We start from the raw sequence: 9,296 nt of genomic DNA on the forward strand, positions 1-9,296 counted from the left end.
CTGACTCACTTCCCCATTATACCATGTCCCAAACACCCATTTCACTCCATTAATTAGCCATGCTGCTGAGGTACTATGCACCCCTGTGGCCAGCACTTGGGCTGGTTTCCTTGCCACCCCACGCCAGCAATTAAGGAATCCAGGCTGGCTCCTCCCCCCACTCTGCCCCGCAGGTGGATATGGATGAGCTGTAGCAGCCTTTTCCCAGTGACCCCACATCTTGCCAGTACAGCACCAGGCAGCCTGACTGCTTTCCATGTCTTTGGGCTAAATACAGCTCCTTGTGAAGGAGGTATGATTTAATTAAGGACACTATTTCTGCAGAAGATGGTCTGTGTGAGGCTGTAAAGGTCTTGAACTCATTAATTTTCAGGACATACCTGCAGTTAATTTGTGGTGACTATAGAGCAGACAAGCACACAGGGAGGTGTTCCTGTGGCTCTGAGGTTGCTCTGCTCATCCTCAGGACCAAGCCTCCAGTAGTGCTGGTTAGACCACAGTTACAGATGTCCCTTGTTTGGCTCAGATACCAGACTTCTCCATTGACTTGATGGGGCAGGAGAAGGTGAATGACAATCACAGAAAGTGATGGGATGGATTCACCCCCTCATTAGCTCCATCACCCCAATTACAAAGCTTGGGGAGGGTGTCAGCTGTCAGCCAGGGCTGCAGCTCCACTGCTATACAGAGCAGGAGGGTGAAAACATTGACATTTCTGGCAGCCTTCCCAAAGGGAATAGACAAAATGGCAGGAGATCAGGTGCGTGTCAGCGTGGAGCCCAGCGGATGTGAAAGGACGTCCCTGTCAGTGCTTTTAACAGCAGGTCACAAGGGCTGAACAAGGCAGTAAGACCTGGCTGTCTGGGCACTGCCACGGTGTAGCAACACCCATGACAAAGGCAAATAGCAGCCTTGTCCAGTAGTGGGGCTTGGGGATAAGGCTGTCAGAAATACTGAGCTGGGGCTGTTACCAGCATTTCTCCCATGGAGAAAAAGCCATTCCTGAACTTGCACATGATTTAGAAGTGCTCCCCTTTATCCCCAATCCTTTTGGTCCTCACCTGAGACAGGAATGAACTTCCAGCTCCCCAATTCACCATCTCTTATCTCAAGCTTTAACTCAGGCAGCCTATCTTAGGCCCCAGTAACCTGGGGAGATTCTCAGTCAACGGAAAAATCCCACTTGGAGAGTGGTTTCTCTCTCAGGCGACTGACTCAGCCCCTGGAGGTGCCATCTTCCTCCTCCACTGCGGCAGGAGCCAGGTACAGCCAGGCACAGCCAGTGCCTCATGTTAGATGGGAGAGGAGTCCTGCCTCCAGGCAGAATCAGAGGATGTGAGATACCAAAACACTCCACAGGGTCTGGGCCTCGCTTCTTGGCTAGGAGCCACCCCTGACCAGCCCCACACATTTTGTCCAGGCATGGGCAGCACTGGTGGATTGTGTAAGAGAGCTGGAGGGGCTGGAAGAGGGCCCAGCAAATATTGATTCAATTCTTCATTCAATGCATGTTTGAGTGAAGCAATTCAGAACTGTTCCATCAATTCAGACTGGCATAATAACATTAGCCAAAAAACTCAGGAACTTGGTCCATGTTTCCTAGCAGATCTATTATTCTGAATCATTCCCTGAGGAACAACAATACAATTATTATTGCCTGATACACCAAAGCCAAAAATCCTAAAAGTCTGAAAGCCAAAGGTTTTGTTTTCATTTTCCCCTGGAGAAGAATACCTATGGGAATGTGCCAAAGAACCACTTCCTTGAATAAATAATATTATAAAAGAAGAAGAGGAATAAAGTAAAATTTACTATATGTATCTGATAAGAACATTGAAAAATAATAATAATTTAAAAATAACACTTGCAAACCCCTTTTAGCACTTGGAGCAACCAGAGCCAAGAAAAATGACAGGGCTAAGGAAGAATTTTGTGTTGGCACTGCCAGTGTGGGAACAGTGTGCAGGGAGGGAACTGTGATCCCCACCTTTCCACACGTACACTGCACCCTTAAAATAGACTTGACTTGAAGTTGTGTGTTTTCCACAGTCCAATAACACCTTCTACAAACCTATGTCCATCTCTGCCCTCCCCTGCTCTCAAGTGATCATCTCATATATCCCATGCTTTTGGCTTAGTCTATGTATTCCTTGGAGAAACTCCTCCAAGGTGGTATTCCCCCTCTTTCCTCATTCCCCCGGAAGGGTCCTCCTTTCCCATCAGATTTATTTTTCCACATGGCCAGTGGGAACTGAAATGAAGGTAAACACACATATTCATGCATGTCTTCATCTCTGTATCTATCTGTCTCACAGGTAAGATGCAAACCCTGCTGAAAATAACAACTTTAACCATGGCAACGCACTCCAGCAACACAAACACAAGGGCACTGAGGTTGTAAAAAGGCTGAAAAAAAGAACAAAAGGAGGAGAGGGACTGGGTCCATTGAGGCTTGTTAAAGGCCAGGCAGCTGGATCTTGGTTGAGCAGCCAGTTAGCAGGGTTGGTATCTCTTCTCCCTATTTTTCCTCCCTTTGTATTTACATTTCCTTTTGTACTTAACATCTTGCTACATGGAGGTCTTGTTCCATTGCCTCTGCCCGCACTGGGCTTGACTGACCTGGAGGGGAGCTTCCTTCCTTGAGCTCCAAGTTGTTACAAAGAAATGTTACAAGTGAAGATCTTGGCTCCCTGAAAAATCTCAGTGCTGCATTACTGCATGGTCTGATGGAAAAACCAGACCCATGGTGAGATGCCATTGTCTCAGCTCCACCCTCCTCCTCTAAGAGAAGCTGCATGGCTCAAGCCATGAAACCAGCAGCCTCTTCTTGGGATATGGGGTAGCCAAGCCCCCTGCATGGCAGATTCCATCACCATCTTGCTGTGCTCCAAGGACAGCTTGGATTGTACCTGCCAGCTGGAAGAACCAGAGCCCTGATTTACTGATGGAGAGGACAGAGACCATCGCTGGTATGGAGCACAGAGGTCCTTAAAGCTGTACAGAAAGCACCTGCAATGCAATCAGGGCACTCCTGGCACACTCCAAGCCTTCAGTGAAGACTCTGGCACTGTTATGAGAGGCTCTGCAGGGCCAAGGCCCTGGCCAGCAGAGCTTGTAGGCCAAAGGAACAAAATCGATGGGAGGTGGAAGAAAGCATGTTTTGTGAACAGCATTTCCTAAAGATGAGGAAGAGGAGTGGAAGGGTTAAGTGACCCCAGTGCCAGAAGTGGTCACAGCCCCACTGCTGTTTCACCCTCTTGTAGCTGCTAACACAGTTTAAGACACAGCCAGGAACACAGGACTGGCACCTGGTCTGGGTGGGAGATGAATCTGGACAAAGCTGCAGACTTTTCCTAGCCAAAGCTGAAATGTTATAATTTTTGGATGATTTTGGCTCTGTGGTGACTTCAGACCTCCTTCTAAAGGGTGATGTGGGTTGTTTTGGTTATTCTTGGTTAAAACCCAGTGAGCCTTTGCAGTCTTCAGAGTGAAGGAGATGATGATGATGACACAGTGTAAAGACAGTGACACTGGAGGTGGCACCCATGGCTTAGGAAAGCTGTTCCTGTGCAAATCAGGGAGAGGAGCACCTTTCAGGGTAACTGGTTAGCAAAGCTGGTGCCAAAGGGTTAAAGGGTTTTAGTGAAAGCACAGGAGAGACTAAATGGATCGGAGAGTAAAAATCCAATTAGGAGATCTAACAGGAAGAAGCCAAGCCCTGAAACAATAAAGATAATAGTTTTAGCTGCCAAAGAAAAAGATTAGAGTGAGAGCAGATTTGTGGTGGGGCCAGGAGGAAGGAAAAACTGTAGCAAAAAAAACAAACAACAAAAAAAACCCAATTAAAAACAATAAAGAGGCATTATTCCTCAAGACAGATTCACATGATGAATTCATGTTACAGCTTCACCTACAGCAAAGTTCATCTCAGGACCCAAACTGTGCAGCTGGTTCTCACCTTTGCAATTGGCTGAATGCCTTCAAAGAAGTTTGAAGTTCCAATTTGAGTCCATCACGGTCTTATCCGCATGAAATAGGCTGGGAGTGAATTGACCACAGTGAGGTTTGGTTGCTTATTATGCTTTTCTATGTTATCATGTACATACATTTTACCTGGGATAAAAGCAAAGGAAAGGAGCTGGACCAGCCCTGAAAATGTTCCCTTCAGGTCTCAGACAGTGCCAGGCTCTCACCTACAGTCCCTTACACACCATGGGTCTCTGCAGGAGAGCCAAGCAGATTTCATGCTGGGAGGATGGATTTGCAGTCAGGAGGGAGACCCAACACTCATAAAAACACCCAGACAACACCTCTACCCTTCCAGAAGTGAAAGAGCCCTGGATCAAAAAAACCCCAACACGAACTCAGAGCTGGTTATGCATGGTATGCACTGCCAATTACTTATGCAAACGGGATCACAGGAGCTGGCACAGCCTGTGGCCAAGAAACAACAGCATCTGGAGAGAGCCAGGGCTGTGGGGCAGGCATGCCTGCCAAGCCACTGTGCTGACCTGTGCCCCAAAAGGCACCTCTTTGAAGCCTCAAATCCAAAATGTAATAGGGCAACACTGAGAAAGGGATAAAAGAGGATCAAAGGTCTGGAGGAGCCCTCTGGCAAGCAAGGACTTGTGCACACCAGGACTTCTCAGTCTGGAAAAGACATGGCTGGAGAGGTTATGGCAGAGGGCTACAAAGTCAGGCATGGCCCAAAGAAGGCTGACAGGGATTGGCCTTGCTGCCTCTTCCCAGTGCAAAAACTGGGGCTAATTCAGAGCATGTAGGTCCTTGCATGGTGGGAGCCAGACCTGGGGAACTCCTTGCCCAAGGATGCTGTCAGCTGTGAGTATTTGCATGAGTTCAAGAGAAGATTAAACCAGTAGATGGAGAAAACATAATCTGGATTAATAAATGCAGACAAATGCTGTTTACAAAGCCTGTGAGACTGTGCTCTTGACCTGTTTTAGTAGCAAATGATGAGGGGTCATATGGGTCACACTCAGCCATGTAGACCTCACTCCTGGAGGCAGTGACAAGGGGTGAGAATCAAAGGAGTGCTAATCAACATGCCCCTGGGAGCACCTACTGCTCCCTGAAGCCTTAGGATGCTCAGCAATTCAGACCCTTGATCTGGCTTAGTGCAGGAGTTTCTACTTCCTCATGGCTAAACAGCCCCATGGATCACAGCTTTGTCCCAGGATCAGAGCTGTTTATCAACAGGAAAGCAGAACACTGAGTGATTTCTCCCTGTAGTGTGTGACCTCTGCCTACCTCAAAGAAACTCAACCTCAACCAACTTATTTCTAAAGTGTGACTTGTTATACTTAGAACAGAGGTCCTCCCACTGAAGAATCCCAGCATGCCTCCAAAGAATCATCTATCTCTCACACGGTTCAAGCTCCATCTCCAAGCTCATGTGATCCCACTCAGCCCATGGCCATGGCCGTGTTCCTCCACCACCAAAAGCACACTGCTCACATCAGTCAGCATAAAGCCACCCACCTTCCTCCTCCCACCTGCTTGTCAGATGGGAACACACTCTTGCCAGCTCCCAGATGGGAAGAGGAAACCTTTGCCAGCCCCATGCCAACCCCAGAGCAGCAGGTCTCCCTGCCAACTTCAGGTGTGCTGAGCCATGTTTACCAGCTCAGGCAACCACAGAGCTTTCATGTTTAATCAAGTGAAAGCTGCAAGGGCCTGGGGGCAGTAGATGTCTGGCTGTAGGTCAAGGTGCCCATGTGCTCCTTGTCCCTCCCATATTATTTCTTCCTCAACCATCCCTATGACCTTGCTCTGAGTACACAGCATGGGGATGTGGGATGTGATGTCAAACCAGAAGCTGCAGTCTGGCTTTTATGGCCATGTGGGATCCCCAACCCCAATAAGAGGTGGCAGGCACCAGCCAAACCTGTGTTGGGTCTGTGCCTTGTGCCTGTTGGGAACCACCTCATTCTGGCACAGAGGAGGACCTCACAAAGATGTCTGTTCAAGTTCTCAATAAGCCAAAAAATGCCAGTGTCTCTGCCTGAATTATGTTTTGTCAGCTCAAGGACCCTGACCCCAAAGCACAGCACTGCAGAAGCTGTGACAAACCTCTGTCCCTGGACACAGCAGAGGAGAGCTGTTTGAACTGGAGCTGCTGCACTCCCTGTGCAGGACAGAAATCTTGCCTAAGCCAAATGTTAATGAGATGGCACAGGCTCTGGGCAGGCTTTGTGCTTTTTTTCCTCCTGGATTAAGCAGCGGCATGTGAGGATCATGGAGCTGAAAGGCTGACAGCTGAATGTTAACATAGGGTCAACAAGTCCTTTTTTCCTGCCTTTCAGTCCTGAGACCCCAAAGTGGGAGGGTTACTTAAAGCAAACATTTTTAAAAAGGCAATTCTCCTTTCTTCCCTGTCTTTTTCCATTTCTTGCAAGGAAATTGCCCTGGGTTTGACAGGCAGATTGGATGTTGCTTTTCCATGAGTATCCTTTTTCAGGATTTGGGAGGAACTGCAAGCCATGGCTCTTCTCCCATCTGAAGTCCACTGGTATCCCTTTCCCAGGACGAGCTCACACCTACACACCTGCAAGTGTCTGCAGGCACCTGATCTGTGTGCAGAAAAGCAGGCTTCAGCTCCTGACTCTGCAGCTGATCTCCTGGGAGATGCCAGGCGTGTTGCTCACAGCCTGACTCAGCCACCCTTGGATTTCCTTCTATTGCAGAAGCGTAACCGAGGTCTTGGCTCCGGTGTCTCTTCTCCAAAGCCAAGGTTTTCACCCTCCCCGATCATCCTCTGGTGTGTGCTGAGATAGTGACATTCCCAAAGGAGCAGTGGTTTCTGTTCGATCATCTGGGTGGTACCACCACTCAAACACCACAAGTGGCTTCTTTGCCCCCATCCTGCTGTGCAGAGGGCCGGAGGCTGCCCTGGCCTGCTCCCAAAACCACCCATTCCCATCAATGGTGTTAAGGACAGCAGAGCAAAACATGGTACCTTAAGGAGCTTTTTGCAAGGCAGAGTTGGATGACTCAATTACTACACACCTTTTGAAGCAGTGTTCCAGCAAACACTGGATGCACTGGATGGGGGGCTCCAGGGCAGTTTCTCCTGCAAAGAGAAGTGACTTGGGTTTTCTTTTTTCCTAAAGGGACCCAGCTGGGCGGTGAGGGAACTTCAGAACCACGGCTGTCCAAACTAAACCCAGTCAAGTGTGCTATGGGGATGAGAAGAAGTTTCCCAATGCTTCTCACTGCCTCTGCTATGTACACATCAATCCTGAGCAGCCAGAGAGTACTGAGTAACTTGGAGAGGAGGAAGATGGGAAGAAACAGGAGGAAAAACAAGTCATAAACCACCACAGATGATTCTGTCATCACCTCCTGGCCACTGCCTCAAGCCTTGCTCTCATTTAGATGTTACATTGATTTAAAGCTGTTAGAATAATCAAAGTGGAACAACTTTCTCAGCCATTGTTTTTTCACATAGACACAGGCAGACACACAACCACCCACCCCCATATGTGTGTGTATATATATAAATAAATATATATATGTGCAGACACACACACATACCTGTAAAATTGAAGCATAATACTTTACATTTCTGTAGCTTATTCTTGCCTGGGAAGGAGGTACTAATACAGATTCTTAAAAGATGGATTTACCAAGACTTGCTCCCCTGAAAAGGCAAAACTATTGCACTTTTAAAACACCTGCTACACTTCTTATGAGTCTTTACACCAATCGCAATGTCATGTGACCTTTTGGAAAATTAATCCAAATAATTAAGACTGCAAATCTAAATTAGTAGAACCACATTAAGTCTTTCTGTATACACTCTCATCTTAATTCAGGTTAGTTTGTAATTTGAAAAAATCCTTAATTAAATTGAAAGGACCATTAGTCCATTATGTTCCAAATGACACTGTCAATACAGCTCTTGGCTGATTTTAAATTGCCTGTCATAATTACACCAGAACAGAAGCACCTGAGAGTTTCTCTCTTTTTTGGGCAGCCAAGAAGCCCTCAGGATCTGTGAGGGGACTTGGGGACAGTGATTATCCATCCAGGCCTTTTCTTTAAACCTGGTGCTATGGACAGACTCACTTGAGCAGAAAAATGGCCCTTTTGGGCTCTCTATCCTCCAGTCTCAGCATCTTCCCACCTCCCCAGCAACTGTTGGTCTCTGATGGAGCTTAGGAAAGGAATCACTCACTTCCTAAGGGTGTGTGGGGAGGGGAAAAAACCCAATGCAAAACACAATTCAACAGAAGTACAAGTGACATGACATGGCATAGTCAGTTGGGTAAATGGAGGACAGAGTGAGTTGTTTTTGCTGGAAGAGTCAATTAGGCAAGAAGAAGGATTTCTATAGAAAAGATGCTTTTGATTATAATCTGTGATATGGGTTAATAATGCCTTGTTGGACAGTTTAAAACAGGTCCCTTACATGGTTATCTCTGCTCTGTGCTGGTAATGCTTTTCAATAAAAGTAAGCAATGCTCAAAGAGACCTGCACAATGAGATGGGGAGTAAAATGATGAGGTGTGCTGGTAAAGGAATTTGGATCATTTTGCCTAGGAAAATGAGGGCTTTCAAAACAGAAAGGACTGTGATGGACACCAGAGTTGGTGCAGACAGAATTAAAGCAATGCTCTGCAGTGGGGGTAAGGGCACTCTGGGCTAGGAGGGGGAAACACCTCTATGTAGCTGTCAGGACAGCAAAAACCAGTGCCAGTGCTGCACTGGTGGGAACTGGCAAGGAAAAATTGTCAGGAGAGCCAGGACAGGGCTGGGCAGCATGATGTCACCTCCCCACGACCTTTCCCCCTTGCTCCCTTCCTCCCAGCCCAACAAAACCTCATGTTTCATTCGACTCAGGCAAGGAAACAACACAGGGAATTAGCAGCCTGGTGTCATGACAAGGCAGAGAGCAAACAACAGCAAGGAGCTTATAATGAATTTATCTTTGTGTTTGGAGCTCATTGTTGCCAGCTGCATTTCAGTCACTAACCATGTGGTTTGTGTCATGGAGATGCTGCAGCCTGAAAGTTAGGGAACAAGGAACAGTAATGGTACCTAGCTCTCAATATTTCCATTTAGATCAGTATCCCTTAGCCTTGCATGGTGTTGTTAGCTGATGAAGGGATGGAGACTTTTCCTAGAGCTACCAGCGTGGAGATGAGACTACAAAATTATTCTGTTCCTGCATGCCAAAGGCACAGACGATTACAGTTTTTCTTCTGACTCCTACTCATCCCGCCTCATAGAGATCAGATTAATCGTGGCACATGATCAAAGAGATTGAAATGAAG

Source organism: Molothrus ater, chromosome 6 (genome assembly GCF_012460135.2).
Source record: "Molothrus ater isolate BHLD 08-10-18 breed brown headed cowbird chromosome 6, BPBGC_Mater_1.1, whole genome shotgun sequence".
Classification (NCBI taxonomy): domain Eukaryota; kingdom Metazoa; phylum Chordata; class Aves; order Passeriformes; family Icteridae; genus Molothrus; species Molothrus ater.